The sequence below is a fragment of the Pseudophryne corroboree genome, chromosome 3 (genome assembly GCF_028390025.1).
Source record: "Pseudophryne corroboree isolate aPseCor3 chromosome 3, aPseCor3.hap2, whole genome shotgun sequence".
In the NCBI taxonomy this organism is placed as follows: Eukaryota; Metazoa; Chordata; class Amphibia; order Anura; family Myobatrachidae; genus Pseudophryne; species Pseudophryne corroboree.
Genome location: NC_086446.1, coordinates 767,176,388 through 767,195,131, shown reverse-complemented (window position 1 = coordinate 767,195,131; position 18,744 = coordinate 767,176,388). Strand labels below are relative to the sequence as shown.

General features: G+C 49.2%; 1 protein-coding gene across 10 annotated transcripts in view; it reads left to right on the top strand.

Annotated features, from left to right (window-relative positions):
• Nucleotides 1-2,466: 2,466 nt before the first annotated feature.
• ZNF384 (zinc finger protein 384) overlaps nucleotides 2,467-18,744 on the top strand; it is an 87,170-nt gene continuing 70,892 nt past the window's right edge. For 2 of the 10 annotated variants that reach the window (XM_063962441.1, XM_063962439.1), the window contains exon 1: nucleotides 2,467-2,788. The gene's annotated coding sequence lies outside the window, so the exon portion shown is untranslated. The remainder of the gene's footprint in view (nucleotides 2,789-18,744) is intronic. The other 8 variants (XM_063962446.1, XM_063962445.1, XM_063962440.1 and 5 more) reach the window with 7 other exon arrangements.

Below are 18,744 nucleotides of genomic sequence, written 5' to 3'. Positions count from 1 at the left end.
CGAGAAATAGAATTATCGGTAAGTAAATTCTTATTTTTGGCCGCAGTGGCTGTGTGTGACGTCACGCAGCCACCACGGTCCCCCGAACGCCGCCTACATGCCCCCACCCGCCCCACTACCATCTCTGCCTGTCAATCAGGCAGAGGTGATCGCACCAGTGAGATGAATCTCACTGTGTGTGCACGCACAGTGCCGCTGCTGCTCGTTCGCACACCTCCCTGGGCTTCAGCTTGCGATCGACCAGGTCTGAATTAGGCCCAATGTAAAGACTTATTAAATATAGGTACATTCTGTATTACTGAGTTTGGTTGCAGATTATTTGCAATACTGTGCACAGATATCATTTACTCTCATCACCACTACACATTCTCACTGCACCACTACACATTCTCACTGCACCACTAAACATTCTCACTGCACCACTAAACACTCTCACTGCAGCACTGCACCACTACACACTCTCACTGCACCATTAAACACTCACTGCATCACTACACATTCTCACTGCACCACTACACATTCTCACTGCACCACTAAACACTCTCACTGCATCACTACACATTCTCACTGCACCACTAAATACTCTCACTGCACCACTACATATTCTCACTGCACCACTAAACACTCTCACTGCATCACTACACATTCTCACTGCACCACTAAACACTCTCACTGCACCACTACACATTCTCACTGCACCACTACACATTCTCACTGCACCACTAAACACTCTCACTGTACCACTACACATTCTCACTGCACCACTAAACACTCACTGCACCACTACACATTCTCACTGCACCACTACACACTCTCACTGCACCACTACACACTCTCACTGCACCACTACACATTCTCACTGCACCACTATACACTCTCAATGCACAGGGCAAGTATTTTCCTACAGTCCCATAGCATAGTGATAAATACTGATGTAAGTCTAATGGGCCCTACACACTGATAGATTCCCAGCCGAGCTGCCCGGCGGCGGATACGGCCAACGGGCGACCCGGCGGCGGGGGGCCAGTGAAGGGGGGAGTGAAGTTTCGTCACTCCCCCCATCACCTGGCTCCATAGCAGTGCAGGCTAATATGGACGATCTCGTCCATATTGGCCTGCATGCACCAGCGACGGGCACCAGCGATGAACGAGCGTGGGGCCAGGCATCGTTCATCGCTGGTGCCTCCACACTGAAAGATATGAACGGTATCTCATTCATTAATGAACGTGATCGTTCATATCTTTCACTCATATCGCCCAGTGTGTAGGGCCCACAAAAGTGTTAGCAAAGTACGCCAAGATATGTTACACCCAAGATGCCACCTACTTATAATAGAAAATGGGATTCTCTTACATCGCGTAGATTGTAAAACGTGGTCCTTATCACTGCAACATGTATACTGCACTTTGTATTGGCAAGTTGCGTCACAGTTGTGTCATTACTGTGCGCTTTTTCTGCATAAAGTCTGTCCGCACATTTTGCTAGAAAGGCACCAGCATGTACAAATGCGCATCGGGCACAAAGGTGCCCTTTTTAGCAGTGGCACATTGGACCCATGTCTCAAAGTAAAAGGTATAAGATATGTCTAAGGGCTAGATGCATCATCGCTTGGAGATAGATAAAATGGACGGAGATAAAGTGCCAGCCAATCAGCTCCTAACTGCCATGTTACAGGCTGTGTTTGAAAACTGACAGGAGCTGGTTGGCTGGTGCTTTTTCTCTCTGTTTTATCACTCTCGAAGAGATGGTGCATCTAGCCCTGAACCTCTAACAGTATTCATCCGTCCATTTTTATTGTCATTATGTTGTCTCACGGCAACGTCTTGCCTAAATGTTGGCACGTGTGGTATGTTTTTTGTTTACACCTTGTACTGAGCTGCGGACACTTTGCGGGACCAATCTATATAAGATAATAACCATGGTAACAGCAATGACTGTAGCACAGCCTGCCTTCCCATACACTGCAGTGCTTTGCTGCTCTATAGATCTAGGTGTCAAGGAGAAGCCTCTGAGGGGGAGATGTATCAATGCTTGGAGAGAGATAAAGTACCAAGCAATCAGCTCTTGTCACTTTTCACTCACAGCCTGTAACATGACAGACAGAAGCTGATTGGTGGGTACTTTATCTCTCTCCAAGGTTTGGTAAATCTTCCCCTGAGAGTGATTTATGAGGAATTTCCCAATAAGTGGCCTCTGACAGGCCAGAGCTTAGGGAAAGCCATGAGCTGATAGTTGCTCCGCAGCAGGTCCCAGCCCTCATTACATCCCAGGAGTTTGTACTTTGCAGCACTGTGTGCAATAAACAATGTGTCAATAAAGATAATTTGCTGCAAAAAAAAAATGGCGGATAAAAAAAACAGATAAACCCCCAACTTGGTCCAGCAGGCAGTGGGCGGGGTCCGAGGAGGCGGAGCCTGCGGCAGGCGCACACGTGACGTCTCAGTCTGGAACGCTCAGGCAGACATCTTGGATTCGGGCACGGGAGCTCCATGTGCTGGTGAAGGCGGTTTCGCGAGGCCAGTGCTGGCCGGATTGTCTCCTCTGACGCCGGGCGGGAGGAGTCGCCGGCGGCGCTGCAAGGATAGCCCGCTCTCCGCGGCCTCTGCGCCGCCCTCACACAAGATGGCGGCGGCGATGAGCGGCTGAGGGCTGCGCGTACACGCGGCAGGAAGTCTCGGACGCCGTCGGCCTGGTGGGGCGCGCTCCCCCGCGGGGACCGGAAGCGGAAGCGGCGCGAGAGGCTGGGGGACCCGGAGGCTGAGAGGGAGCGCGGAGGTAACGTGTGAGGTAATAGCGGTGTGTATACGGCTCCCGGTGACGTCACAGCCCCCCACAGGCGGGGTTTGGGGGTGTCCTGAGCTCCCCAACACCACGGGGGTGGCAGCACGGCGCCTGGGTGTGTGGTGGCCCTGTGGCAGGGGGGTATATGGGTGCAGCTGTATGTTACATGTCACTGTGTGTTACACGTATGTGCCGGCCTGCTACAACGCGGGCAGCACTGCAGGGCCCAGCATAGCCCATATGTAGTGTCAGAGGCTGCCCCAAGCTATGGGATATCTCCTTCTGCATGTGTGATACTCTGCGAGGGCTGTCAGTGCCCCATGCACCTCTGTGTAGCACAGCAACTCCCAGCATAGCTCATGTAGCACAGCAACTCCCAGCATAGCTCATATGTAGTGTCGGAGTCTGCCCCAGGCTATGGGACAGCTCCCTATGTACGTTTTATACCTAGAGATGGCTGTCAGTGCCCCATACCACTCTGTGTAGCACTGCAACTCCCAGCATAGCCCACGCGTCGCACTGCAACTCCCAGCATAGCCCACGCGTCGCACTGCAACGCCCACGCGTCGCACTGCAACGCCCACGCGTCGCACTGCAACGCCCACGCGTCGCACTGCAACGCCCACGCGTCGCACTGCAACGCCCACGCGTCGCACTGCAACGCCCACGCGTCGCACTGCAACGCCCACGCGTCGCACTGCAACGCCCACGCGTCGTGTCAGAGGCTGTCCCAGGCTATGGTATATCTCCCTCTGTATGTGTTGTACACAGAGTTGGCTGTCAGTGCCCCATACACCTCTGTAGCACTGCAACTCCCAGCATACCTCATATATAGTGCTACAACTCCCAGCATAGCTCATATGTAGCACTGCAACTCCCAGCATACCTCATATATAGTACAACTCCCAGTCTAGCCCATATGTAGTGTCCTTTCGCGCCTAGAGATTGTCGTCAGTGTCATATATACCTCTGTTGAGCACTACATGTCACAGCATAGTCCATATGTAGTGTCAGAGGCTGCCCCAGGTTATAAGATCTCTCCCTCTGTATGTGGCTGTCCGTGCCCCACACACATTGGTGTTGCACTACAAGTGCCATCATAGCCAGCCCATGTGTAGTTTCGGAGGCTTCCTGTCTCGGCTTCTGTTCAGTATGAGATCTCTCTCCTGCATCTGCAGAACTACAAGTGCCAGCACAGCCAGCCCATGTGCAGCATCAGAAGCTGCCTGCCCCGAGTGCTGGTCAGTGTGGGATCTCTTCCTCTGTATATATTCTACCCAGAGATTGTCGTCAGTGTCATATATACCTCTGTGGAGCACTACATGTCACAGCATAGCCCATATGTAGTGTCAGAGGCTGCCCCAGGTTATAGGATCTCTCTCTCTGTATGTGGCTATCTGTGCCCCACACACTTTGGTGTTGCACTACAAGTGCCATCATAGCCAGCCCATGTGTAGTTTCGGAGGCTTCCTGTCTCGGCTTCTGTTCAGTATGATATCTCTCTCCTGCATCTGCAGAACTACAAGTGCCAGCACATGTGCTGCATCAGAAGCTGCCTGCCCCGGGTGCTGGACAGTGTGGGATCTCTTCCTCTGTATATATTCTACCCAGAGATGGATGCCCGTAGCACTACAACTCTCAGCATAGCTCATATGTGGTGTCAGAGGTAGCCATCCCCAGGTGCTGCTCAGTATGGTCTATGGAAGCCAGACATCAAATGGTTGCCGACCTTCCGACATCAAGTCATGTGATGTGATGGCTACTAGTGGTCACAGATAAAAATATGTAAATCTAGCTGGAACAAATCCTGATAGTTGTTGTGTAATTCATCTTGCATAAATCACACGTTCTTCCATTTAGTTGAATTATGACTTTTACATACCTTTACTGCAACCTTTACTACATAAATCATTGTGTTCCTGTATTTGTTCTGTGCTATTCACCAAAGCCTTTATGTCACTCAGGCAGACTTGTTTGTTTTTGTCACTGGATGCAGTGCTACTGGTTTTTGGGTACCACTGTGTTCAATGTACAAAGCTAAAGCATCCTCAAACACAATAACCATTTCTGCTTGGATAATTGAAGGCTTTAGTGAAAAACAGAGAGACCCCCTCCCTGGCTACGCTTCTCAGAGGTGCGTCTTTTCCTGATCCAAGATACTTGAAGAAAAGGTTCCTGGCTATGAGACCCTTAGATCTATATTGCTGCGTCTTATCGGAAGTCTGCGTGTTGACCCCTTCAGCTGATAATACAACATTCATTAGTGTCGCTGCTTAATTACTCCTCCTTCCGCTGGCCATTTGTAAAGAAGATCCCATAGGACTTATAAAGCGGTAAACGAGGTGTTTGGACCTTATTACATTTTATATGCAAGATGCGTCTATTGCACTTATGTATAAAACTGTGGAGACACTATTCCCTTGTGTGTGTGACACTTTTTGTTACTTTATATTGGGGTCGATTCAATTCGGCAACAGTTGAATAGCGCAGGGAATTAGCTTCCGGCGCTATTCAATACAGCGACTAATTACCCTCAATTGTCGGGAATTCTTCTCTCACCCCCAGGGGGTGAGAGAAGAAAACCGACAAAAGTGCTGCTGCGCGGCCAGCGCGAGGCTGATTCTGTCGGGAATCAGCATCGCCGCGGGTAGTTAAGTCGGAGAATTCCCGTTCTCCCGACAAAAAACAACCTGTTAAGTCCGCGAGAACGGGCATTTGCCAACTTAACTTTAGCTGAATTGAATAGCGTCGGGAGCTAATTCCCGGCGCTGTTCAACTGTCGCTGAATTGAATCGACCGCATTGTGTCCAAATAGGATAATCAGTGGTTATAACTTGCATTGTGAATCCGCATCCCTGCACTCTCACTGGGAGTAAGTATTCGCAATTCCGCACCTGATGTAGAATTTCTGTTGTCTCTTCAGTAGAACGTATTACTCGGTACACACATGCAGGATGGCACTTAGGTGTACATTTACTAAGCAGTGATAAGAGCAGAGAAGTGAGCCGGTGGAGAAGTTGCCCATGGCAACCAATCAGCACTGAAGTAACATCTATAATTTGCATACTATAAAATTATACAGAGCTGCTGATTGGTTGATGGGGAAACTTCTCCACTGGCTCACTTCTCCGCTATTTTCACTGCTTAGTAAATGTACCCCTTAGTGACAGTTTTTAGAGATACTTTCCTTATTACACATGTAGCTAACTGATAGTTACTGTACCCAGCAGAAGTAGCCATAGACAGCCTGTGGTACGGCTTTGGTTACACATTCTGCTGGTTGAGGAAACCTGCTCTTCAGGCTAGAATTGGAATTACAAACTCATGTGTTTTGCAGTGTATTATAGTCAAGTTGCAAAACATTTAAAATTAGATCCATTAGTCGATGTTGTTTACTGGCCAATGGGGTAAATACAGCAATTTGGATGAGGTCGCTCTTATCCAGGTTGTTTCATCATTCCCCCTCCATAGTGTGCGTCTGAAGCATTATCTTCATGTTTATTATCACCCATGCAATGTATTTTATTGTGTGTCCTTATGGGCACAGCTGCGATCTCCGATGGCACCAGTGTCTGTTTATTACGGTAGTCAATCTTTGCTAGTTTTTCTGCACACGTCTACGGGGGGTATAAGGAAAAATGATCCTGGATATTGATGACGGAGCTCCTTCTCCCGGCTGTGCCTGCGCACATTGCTCAGAAACCTTGAGAACACCAATCGGTGCACATCCGTGTCCTTCATCTAACAGGCTGGGTCATATGCAGGAATGTTTGGAAATAAACTTGGGATTAATCCTGCAGTTATGCCACTAGATCCGATTCATTGTCCCACATTAACCTCACAATAGATAAAGCAAATGTTTCCGGACTGGACCAAAATGTCTTGTAAACAACATTTTGTGGACTTGTATCTGTTAGAGGTGACTATTGTGTTATCTCATCACTTCTGTTACATCCTGCATCACACACTCCTGTCTCTTCACATACTGATGACTTTGCTGTTGTCAGTAGTACAAATCTCTGTCATTACTTAAATCGTTGCTCTTAAGTGGAGGTGAAACTATTTATTGTATGACTATTGGCCCTCATTCCGAGTTGTTCGCTCGCTAGCCGCTTTTCGCAGCAGTGCACACGCTAAGCCGCCGCCCTCTGGGAGTGAATCTTAGCTTAGCAGAATTGCGAACGAAAGATTCGCAAAATTGCGAATAGAAATTTCTTAGCAGTTTCTGAGTAGCTCCAGACTTAAGCCCAGTACCCACGGGCCGATGCAGGAGAGATGTGTGCTGAGCGAACCGCTCAGCACACATCTCTCCTGCCGCTCAGCACAGCGCGATCTGTGCTGAGCGTGCGGGGGGAGACAGGGGGGCCGCTCATTTCACCCAGCGGGTGAAGTGAGCGACCCGCTAGATTGGCCTGCATGCAGGCCAATCTAGCAGCAGCGATAGCGATGTGCGGGGCCGCGCATCGCTATCGCTGAGGGGGCTACACACGGAGCGATCATGCCGATATTCTAAGCAATCTAGTCAGATTGCTTAGAATATCGCTCCGTGAGTACCCCCCTTTACTCTGCCACTGCGATCAGTTCAGTCAGTTTCGTTCCTGGTTTGACGTCACAAACACACCCAGCGTTCGCCCAGGCACTCCCCCGTTTCTCCAGCCACTCCCGCGTTTTTCCCAGAAACGGCAGCGTTTTTTTCACACACACCCATAAAACGACCAGTTTCCGCCCAGAAACACCCACTTCCTGTCAATCACACTCCGATCACCAGAACGAAGAAAAATCCTCGTAATGCCGTGAGTAAAATACCAAACTTCTTGGCAAATTTACTTGGCGCAGCCGCAGTGCGAACATTGCGCATGCGCAGTTAGCGGAAAATCGCACCGATGCGAAGGAAAATAACGAGCGAACAACTCGGAATGAGGGCCATTGTCCGTAGCGGGCTACCTTGTTTCTGGTTATTTTCCGCAGAGCCCAGTAACGGAACCCAGTCGTAATGCGATGGGACTAGGACGCAGCACGAGACTGGTTCATTTGTTATGCGACACTTGTACGTCTGTGTGCGACTGAGGCTGTTTACGAAGCACAACAGATCTTGGTGGGGGAAGAAGCGACGGTATCGCAGTACTTCATATACAGATTTAGAGTCTGTCCCACTCAGGTGTACACATGTTGTATATCAAATGAATCAGCATAGTCTCCTGGCGTGCACTAGTTGCATCACATTGTGACACATTTTCGGTAAACAGACATGAAAAACATTCCCGGCACTAGCAGAGTCGAACGGGACCTGGCACGCCAAAAGGGAAAGCTGTACTCTGGCTTCTGAACACCTAGGACTCTTAGGCTGGGTACACACTTAGGGGCTGATTCAGTTGTTTCCTGCGCCTCCTGCTGGACCTCTATAGCAATGGGTGTCTATCGGAGCTATTCAATTGTTGCTCTGATATGATGCCTGTTACCGCTGACATCTTGGGATTTAGCCACGCAAAGCGGCTAAACCTGTGTAAAGAGCTTGAATGGGCATCTGAAGTCCAGGCTTGGGTGCCACTACGGACTTTTTAACACATATTTTTTCTTGCATCGCCTGAGGCTGCGAGAATAAATGTGACTGGCGCGGCTAATGAGCGTCTATCAGAGAAACAATTGAATAGATCCGATAGACGCCCATTACTATAGACAGGCAGCAAGTGGCACGTGTCACAATTGAAGCGGAACCCTTAGTGTTCCCGCTAGAATGCAGGCAGGGTGCTGTGGTCTGTGCATGGTAGACATACGCACACCAAAGGTGCGTTTGAGCTCGAAAAGGGGGTGTGGCCAGCACTTACGGACATGCTGGGCTACCCCCAAGCTCCCCTCTCACTGTGACTAAATGCCATATACACGGCATCTATTCCCCAGAACTGGGGACAGCGGAGGGCAGGCGGTTCCAGCGTGGTGCTGCCAGAAGGGAAGGGCGCTTTTTGCCGTTGGTTGGAGCTGCTATCACTGGTGCTTACATAGAAACCGCAGCAGGAATATGGAAATGCAGCTGTGAGTGTCACGCATCCTGCTGCCTTACTGATCCAAGCTGCGTCCTGGGATGCAAAATGGGGTCCTCCCCAGCACCATCGGGCAGCTTGCGGCACACATGGGGACGCGCAAGCACCTGTTGCAGAGGCCAGGAAATCCCCGTGCAACATCCTTTTCCTCTTCCCTCCCCCTAAATGGTGGCAACACCTCTCCATTTTCACAGAGCCTGTGGCCACCCCCTCCCTGCCCCCAGATGGCAGCAGAATGTCAATCACAAACAGTCTGAAGCCGCCCCTTTGTCACAGGAGCCATTTGTGCACGTACAGGAAGTTCAGCCTGCGCATTCACAAATCGCCAAACAGCGATACTTTGCGGCGCAGGACGGCGCTCTGTCCACATCTGAATCAGGCCCACTACGCATAGCGGCCGGGCGATGTGTCTGCCCTGAAAGCACGACTGGGTGGGCATTTTGAATTTGCCCATCCAGTTTTGATGTCAGTCCCTGGAGCTGGTGTATGGTTGATGGTTCTCGCCTACACACAGTGAGACATGCCAATATGTACACAAGATATTTCGACATCGGGTGTACACACCCGCCGATTCACTACAGCTATATCACCCATTCAATGAAACAGACGTACCCAGCTTTAGGGGGCCATTGGAGTTAAAGCATCGGCCGTGATGTCACAGAGAGAGCGCGCAAACGCTGGTTACGGGGGCACAGCAGCCCTCATTTTAACCTTACACACCCATAGGGGTGCACAGTAACAGAGCAACGTTGCACTTCTGAGGTAGCAATTCTAACCACTGTGCCACCGCGCTGCTCATGCTGCTTGTAAAAATTCCTGCAAGCCTCATTTGTTTTTATGCTGGCATTTATCAGGCCTTTTTAGATGTTTACAAACACATTCAGCATTCTGCATTTTTATAGAAATATATTCTTTTATGTATGCGTCTAAAGGCAAGGCAGAACTTTAGCGTTCAGGCCGTTGTGCTGCCATTGGCTGTAATGTCATTTTCTCTAACGTCCTAGTGGATGCTGGGGACTCCGAAAGGACCATGGGGAATAGCGGCTCCGCAGGAGACTGGGCACAAAAGTAAAAAGCTTTAGGACTACCTGGTGTGCACTGGCTCCTCCCCCTATGACCCTCCTCCAAGCCTCAGTTAAGATTTTGTGCCCGAACGAGAAGGGTGCAATCTAGGTGGCTCTCCTGAGCTGCTTAGAGTAAAAGTTTAAATAGGTTTTTTTATTTTCAGTGAGACCTGCTGGCAACAGGCTCACTGCATCGAGGGACTAAGGGGAGAAGAAGCGAACTCACCTGCGTGCAGAGTGGATTGGGCTTCTTAGGCTACTGGACATTAGCTCCAGAGGGACGATCACAGGCCCAGCCATGGATAGGTCCCGGAGCCGCGCCGCCGTCCCCCTTACAGAGCCAGAAGACTGAAGAGGTCCGGAAAATCGGCGGCAGAAGACGTCCTGTCTTCACTAAGGTAGCGCACAGCACCGCAGCTGTGCGCCATTGCTCTCAGCACACTTCACACTCCGGTCACTGAGGGTGCAGGGCGCTGGGGGGGGGGCGCCCTGAGACGCAATAAAAACACCTTTTTTGGCAAAAAATACATCACATATAGCTCCTGGGCTATATGGATGTATTTAACCCCTGCCTATTTTTCCATAAAAAAGCTGGAGAAAGGCTGCCGAAAAAGGGGCGGAGCCTATCTCCTCAGCACACTGGCGCCATTTTTTCCTCACAGCTCCGTTGGAGGAAGGCTCCCTGACTCTCCCCTGCAGTCCTGCACTACAGAAACAGGGTAAAACAAGAGAGGGGGGGCACTAAATTGGCATATAAATATATACAGCCGCTATATTAGGGAAAAACACTTATATAAGGTTATCCCTGTATATATATAGCGCTCTGGTGTGTGCTGGCAAACTCTCCCTCTGTCTCCCCAAAGGGCTAGTGGGGTCCTGTCCTCTATCAGAGCATTCCCTGTGTGTGTGCTGTGTGTCGGTACGTTGTGTCGACATGTATGAGGAGGAAAATGGTGTGGAGGCGGAGCAATTGCCTGTGTTAGTGATGTCACCCCCTAGGGAGTCGACACCTGACTGGATGGTCTTATGGAAAGAATTACGTGATAGTGTCAGCACTTTACAAAAGACTGTTGACGACATGAGACACAAATCAGTTAATACCTGTACAGGCGTCTCAAACACCGTCAGGGGCTCTAAAGCGCCCGTTACCTCAGGTCGATACAGACACAGACACGGACACTGACTCCAGTGTCGACGGTGAGGAAACAAACGTATTTTCCAGTAGGGCCACACGTTACATGATCACGGCAATGAAGGAGGTTTTGAACATTTCTGATACTACAAGTACCACAAAAAAGGGTATTATGTGGGGTGTGAAAAAACTACCCGTAGTTTTTCCCGAATCAGATGAATTAAATGAGGTGTGTGATGAAGCGTGGGTTTCCCCCGATAAAAAACTGCTAATTTCTAAAAAGTTATTGGCATTATACCCTTTCCCGCCAGAGGTTAGGGCGCGTTGGGAAACACCCCCTAGCGTAGATAAGGCGCTCACACGCTTATCAAAACAAGTGGCGTTACCGTCCCCTGATACGGCCGCCCTTAAGGAACCAGCTGATAGGAAGCTGGAAAATATCCTTAAAAGTATATACACACATACTGGTATTATACTGCGACCAGCAATCGCCTCAGCCTGGATGTGCAGTGCTGGGGTGGCTTGGTCGGATTCCCTGACTGAAAATATTGATACCCTGGACAGGGACAATAGATTATTGACTATAGAGCATTTAAAGGATGCATTTCTATATATGCGAGATGCACAGAGGGATATTTGCACTCTGGCATCAAGAGTAAGTGCGATGTCCATTTCTGCCAGAAGAGGATTATGGACGCGACAGTGGTCAGGGGATGCGGATTCCAAACGGCATATGGAAGTATTGCCGTATAAAGGGGAGGAGTTATTTGGGGTCGGTCTATCGGACCTGGTGGCCACGGCAACGGCTGGAAAATCCACCTTTTTACCCCAAGTCACCTCGCAGCAGAAAAAGATACCGTCTTTTCAGGCTCAGTCCTTTCGTCCCCATAAGGGCAAGCGGGCAAAAGGCCACTCATATCTGCCCCGGGGCAGAGGAAGGGGAAAAAGACTGCAGCAGACAGCTTCTTCCCACGAACAGAAGCCCTCCCCCGCTTCTGCCAAGTCCTCAGCATGACGCTGGGGCCTTACAAGCGGACTCAGGCACGGTGGGGGCCCGTCTCAAGAATTTCAGCGCGCAGTGGGCTCACTCGCAAGTGGACCCCTGGATCCTACAGGTAGTATCTCAGGGGTACAAATTGGAATTCGAGACGTCTCCCCCTCGCCGGTTCCTGAAGTCTGCTTTACCAACGTCTCCCCCCGACAGGGAAGCGGTATTGGAAGCCATTCACAAGCTGTATTCCCAGCAGGTGATAATCAAGGTACCCCTCCTACAACAGGGAAAGGGGTATTGTTCCACGCTGTTTGTGGTACCGAAGCCGGACGGCTCGGTGAGACCCATTTTAAATCTGAAATCCTTGAACACTTACATAAAAAGGTTCAAGTTCAAGATGGAGTCACTCAGAGCAGTGATAGCGAACCTGGAAGAAGGGGACTATATGGTGTCTCTGGACATCAAGGATGCTTACCTCTATGTCCCAATTTGCCCTTCTCACCAAGGGTACCTCAGGTTTGTGGTACAGAACTGTCACTATCAGTTTCAGACGCTGCCGTTTGGATTGTCCACGGCACCCCGGGTCTTTACCAAGGTAATGGCCGAAATGATGATTCTTCTTCGAAGAAAAGGCGTCTTAATTATCCCTTACTTGGACGATCTCCTGATAAGGGCAAGGTCCAGAGAACAGTTAGAGGTCGGAGTAGCACTATCTCAAGTAGTACTACGACAGCACGGATGGATTCTAAATATTCCAAAATCACAGCTGATTCCGACGACACGTCTGCTGTTCCTAGGGATGATTCTGGACACAGTACAGAAAAAGGTGTTTCTCCCGGAGGAGAAGGCCAAGGAGTTATCCGACCTAGTCAGGAACCTCCTAAGACCAGGCCAAGTGTCAGTACATCAATGCACAAGGGTCCTGGGAAAGATGGTGGCTTCTTACGAAGCGATTCCATTCGGCAGATTCCACGCAAGAACTTTTCAGTGGGATCTGCTGGACAAATGGTCCGGATCGCATCTTCAAATGCATCAGCGGATAACCCTGTCTCCAAGGACAAGGGTGTCTCTCCTGTGGTGGTTACAGAGTGCTCATCTCCTAGAGGGCCGCAGATTCGGCATTCAGGATTGGGTCCTAGTGACCACGGATGCCAGCCTGAGAGGCTGGGGAGCAGTCACACAGGGAAGAAATTTCCAGGGCTTGTGGTCCAGCATGGAAACGTCACTTCACATAAATATCCTGGAACTAAGGGCCATTTACAATGCCCTAAGTCAGGCAAGACCTCTGCTTCAGGGTCAGCCGGTGTTGATCCAGTCGGACAACATCACGGCAGTCGCCCACGTAAACAGACAGGGCGGCACAAGAAGCAGGAGGGCAATGATGGAAGTGGCAAGGATTCTTCGCTGGGCGGAGAATCATGTGATAGCACTGTCAGCAGTGTTCATTCCGGGAGTGGACAACTGGGAAGCAGACTTCCTCAGCAGACACGATCTTCACCCGGGGGAGTGGGGACTTCACCCAGAAGTCTTCCACATGATTGTGAACCGTTGGGAAAAACCAAAGGTGGACATGATGGCGTCCCGCCTCAACAAAAAACTGGACAGATATTGCGCCAGGTCAAGGGACCCTCAGGCAATAGCTGTGGACGCTCTGCTAACACCGTGGGTGTACCAGTCAGTGTATGTGTTCCCTCCTCTTCCTCTCATGCCAAAAGTACTGAGAATCATAAGAAGGAGAGGAGTAAAGACTATACTCGTGGCTCCGTATTGGCCAAGAAGGACTTGGTACCCGGAAATTCAAGAGATGCTCACGGACGACCCGTGGCCTCTACCTCTAAGAAAGGACCTGCTCCAGCAGGGACCATGTCTGTTCCAAGACTTACCGCGGCTGCGTTTGACGGCATGGCGGTTGAACACCGGATCCTGAAGGAAAAAGGCATTCCGGATGAAGTCATCCCTACCCTGATCAAAGCCAGGAAGGATGTAACCGTACAACATTATCACCGTATTTGGCGTAAATATGTTGCATGGTGCGAGGCCAGGAAGGCCCCTACAGAGGAATTTCAACTGGGTCGTTTCCTGCATTTCCTGCAAACAGGACTGTCTATGGGCCTCAAATTGGGGTCCATTAAGGTTCAAATTTCGGCCCTGTCAATATTCTTCCAAAAAGAACTGGCTTCTGTTCCTGAAGTTCAGACGTTTGTCAAGGGAGTACTGCATATACAGCCTCCTTTTGTGCCTCCAGTGGCACCTTGGGATCTCAATGTAGTTTTGGGATTCCTAAAATCACATTGGTTTGAACCACTCACCACTGTGGACTTAAAATATCTCACATGGAAAGTGGTAATGCTGTTAGCCCTGGCTTCAGCCAGGCGTGTCTCAGAATTGGCGGCTTTATCCTATAAAAGCCCTTACCTAATTTTTCATACGGACAGGGCAGAATTGAGGACTCGTCCTCAATTTCTCCCTAAGGTGGTTTCAGCTTTTCACTTAAACCAGCCTATTGTGGTGCCTGCGGCTACTAGGGACTTGGAGGATTCCAAGTTGCTGGACGTAGTCAGGGCCCTGAAAATATGTTTCCAGGACGGCTGGAGTCAGAAAATCTGATTCGCTGTTTATCCTGTATGCACCCAACAAGCTGGGTGCTCCTGCTTCTAAGCAGACGATTGCTCGTTGGATTTGTAGTACAATTCAGCTTGCACATTCTGTGGCAGGCCTGCCACAGCCAAAATCTGTAAAAGCCCATTCCACACGGAAAGTGGGCTCATCTTGGGCGGCTGCCCGAGGGGTCTCGGCTTTACAACTTTGCCGAGCAGCTACTTGGTCAGGGGCAAACACGTTTGCTAAATTCTACAAATTTGATACCCTGGCTGAGGAGGACCTGGAGTTCTCTCATTCGGTGCTGCAGAGTCATCCGCACTCTCCCGCCCGTTTGGGAGCTTTGGTATAATCCCCATGGTCCTTTCGGAGTCCCCAGCATCCACTAGGACGTTAGAGAAAATAAGAATTTACTTACCGATAATTCTATTTCTCATAGTCCGTAGTGGATGCTGGGCGCCCATCCCAAGTGCGGATTGTCTGCATTACTTGTACATAGTTATTGTTACAAAAATCGGGTTATTGTTGTTGTGAGCCATCTTTTCAGAGGCTCCTTCTGTTATCATGCTGTTAACTGGGTTCAGATCACAAGTTGTACGGTGTGATTGGTGTGGCTGGTATGAGTCTTACCCGGGATTCAAAATCCTTCCTTATTGTGTACGCTCGTCCGGGCACAGTATCCTAACTGAGGCTTGGAGGAGGGTCATAGGGGGAGGAGCCAGTGCACACCAGGTAGTCCTAAAGCTTTTTACTTTTGTGCCCAGTCTCCTGCGGAGCCGCTATTCCCCATGGTCCTTTCGGAGTCCCCAGCATCCACTACGGACTATGAGAAATAGAATTATCGGTAAGTAAATTCTTATTTTCTCTAGGCTTCGGCATGTGTCGGGTGCACGGAAATAAAACAACAAGAAGAATAAACTAGACACTAGCAAATTAAATGCCTATTAAAACACAAATGCATGCTGTTTAATTCAGTCCAATGTTTATTTTAATATTTACATGCGCGGAACAGTGTGCGTCTAATGCAACACCAACTACGGTGTCTGGAGCCGACCGTGTTCCGCTTCTGCTTTCAGATTGCCCCATGTAGCTCAGGGTCTAGAGGAGGGTTGGGCAAAATAATCTAGAATTCTGTTGCCAGTCAGCAAAATCTCCTGAGCCGCCGGGATGTTATAAGCAGCCTGGGGAGATAAAAAGAACATTAAATAGAATATAAATAGAATAATGATTACGCCAAACGTTAAAATGCCAGCAGTAAATTTATAGACACGGTAGATAAATGGCTCCTGGGACTTGTTCAGCCTCGGACTAAAATACACCCTGTAATTCTTCTGTTGTAACCAAGTCATTATTGAAAGCATTTGTTTGTGTCTTATGGTATTGCGCCCTTTTTCGGGTGATATACGTCCTTAGAATGTAATTATTGGAAGTTCCCCATTTGCAGTTTGCTATATTGTTTACAATAATACCTTCATATGGAACGTGAAAAGGTGGAAACATTACTAATGAGAGGCTGGATTGTCCGTGATGCAGGGTTCCTGTTGTCTTAGTAGTTGCAGCCAGCACATTGAGGGCTGATAGTATGGGCACTGGGGTGGATTAGATCCTCCTCCGTTCTGTTCTGTTTCTCGGGAGTTTGGGCAGAGGAGCTCGGAGGACATATTGGCCGATATTTTCTGTGACGACGCTTCTCGGCAGGTTTCAGGTGAAAATGAAGGGCTGATTCTGAGTCACATGCAATGCTGATGGTCACAAGTTTAGCTATTACGAAACTCCTACAGAGCATGTGTGACACAGTGTGCGCACAAAGGTGGTGTTGCGATCGGGACAGGCGTAGGATATTGATTGGGTGTGCGGAACGTAGGAAATGGAGTGGGCGTGCGGAACGTAGGATATCGATTGGGTGTGCAGTACGTAGAAAATCAATTGGACGTGCGGTACTTTAGGTCTTGATTGGGTGTGCGGCACGCGGGGTCTTGATTGGGTGTGCGGTACTTTGGGTCTTGATTGGGTGTGCGGCACGCGGGGTCTTGATTGGGTGTGCGGTACTTTGGGTCTTGATTGGGTGTGCGGCACGCGGGGTCTTGATTGGGTGTGCGGTACCCGGGGTCTTGATTGGGTGTGCGGTACCCGGGGTCTTGATTGGGTGTGCGGCACGCGGGGTCTTGATTGGGTGTGCGGCACGCGGGGTCTTGATTGGGTGTGCTGCACGCGGGGTCTTGATATGGTGTGCGGTGCCACCGGAGGGTGGACACCAGTGTTGCCAATATGATACATATCACAGCAGCACACGTGGTCACTGGTTCATTTGCTTAAATATTTTTCAAACTATCCCAAAAAAGAAGAGTGCAGTCAGTAGTTTCTAAGGACCTGCATTGAGCGTAATAATGCCTGTATGTACGAGGGTTGCGGTATGAATGGTCGACCATGTTATGGTCGACGGTCATTAGGTCGACCACTATTGGTCGACATTGACATGGACACATGGTCGACACATGAAAATGGTCGACATATGAAAAGGTCGACATGAGTTTTTTAACTTTTTTTGGTGTCGTTTTTTGCGTAAAGTGACTGGGAACCCCAATTAGTGCACCGCGTCCCCTCGCATGGCTCGCTTCGCTCGCCATGCTTCGGGCATGGTGCCTTCGCTCCGCTACCGCTTCGCTCGGCACACTTTACCGTTCCAATCGTAGTCCATGTGGATCGTAAAGTATGGAAAAGTTCCCCAAAAGAAAAAAAAGTTAAAAAACTCATGTCGACCTTTCCATGTGTCGACCTTTTCATGTGTCGACCATGTGCCCATGTCGACCATATCAATGTCGACCAATAGTGGTCGACCTAATGACTGTCGACCATAACATGGTCGACCATGTGAACGGATACCATGTACGAGGCCTAGTGTCCGGCCTGCATGCAGTATGCCTGTGGGGGAGACTGGATCTGCATTCCGGTGAATTATACCAGTCTTGGTGGTTGTATGTCACTGACACTGTTTGCAGTAGTTTTTCTCATCCCATTGAAACATTTTCCTATAACCTTCCTTATGTCTAAGTCGGCTGTGGACATTTTCATAAGCGAGGAACTCTCTCTAGGTTTTTTTTGCTAATTTTATCATTCTAAGGCCCAGCTAAAGGGGCGACTCTGCCGCGGAGACGTAACTACAGAAATAAGTGCCTGTAGCTCTGGATTTGCTGCGTCATATGGAATGAATTACACAGATGACTTTCCTGCAGACAGACGTCTCCTGTTACACCCAAATGCATTTTTCTGTCTAACCTGAGAAAATATCCGATGAGGCCTCTTGTACATGAAATTCCATTTCTTCTGCAGTCCTGACTTTTACCGTATATTAGAATGCAGGGACTCGTGTGCAACTCGGTTCTAACAAAAGCCGGGGTGACACGGAGCTTGGGATGTTCTGCTGGAGAACCTGGGTTCATTCCCAAATATCTGACTAAGGGCAACTTTTCCTGACTTATGGGCAGATCAAATGCCTCAGGTTTCCACGCTTCATTGAATCTGCCCCTTAGAGTTTTGTTTTTGTCATCACCTCACTGACTGAAAGGTTTAGGTCCCCAAACTGGGCACTTGTAGGGATGCCAGCGTCAGTGGTCCAGGACTAAGTCAGAATATTTATGGTCAGTGTAATAGGCAAAACCAGAGCTGGCGGCTGCCAATTATACAATATGTGGACAAACGGAAGCAAATCCTGTCCCTCACCACATAACTGACCCTCAGGGTGACCTATAATCAACATGTACTTCATTTCATATTTTGTGTCCTGAATTTCTAAGTAAGAATCTTTTGGCCTAGGTGTGCCGTTAAAAGAATTCTGATACTCTAGGGTGCCGAGATTCAAATAAGTTGTGGAACCCTGGATTAAACATTTGGTTAAATCTTCTTCCTTATTTGTGGAATGTAGCGGTCAGCGTTATCATGTTACTGTCACTTGCTGGTAATACTATAATAGGTGATTGTTATACATTAATAACGTTTCTGTTAGAATTGCTAGAAGTTCAGTCAAATGCTACTTTCCAGTTTGCTGCAAGTCTGATAAACACTTTACCCTCTGTGACCCACGTTTTGGAGAAGTTTGCTGCTGACGTGAACATCGATTATATCAGTTCCTAGCTCTTGTG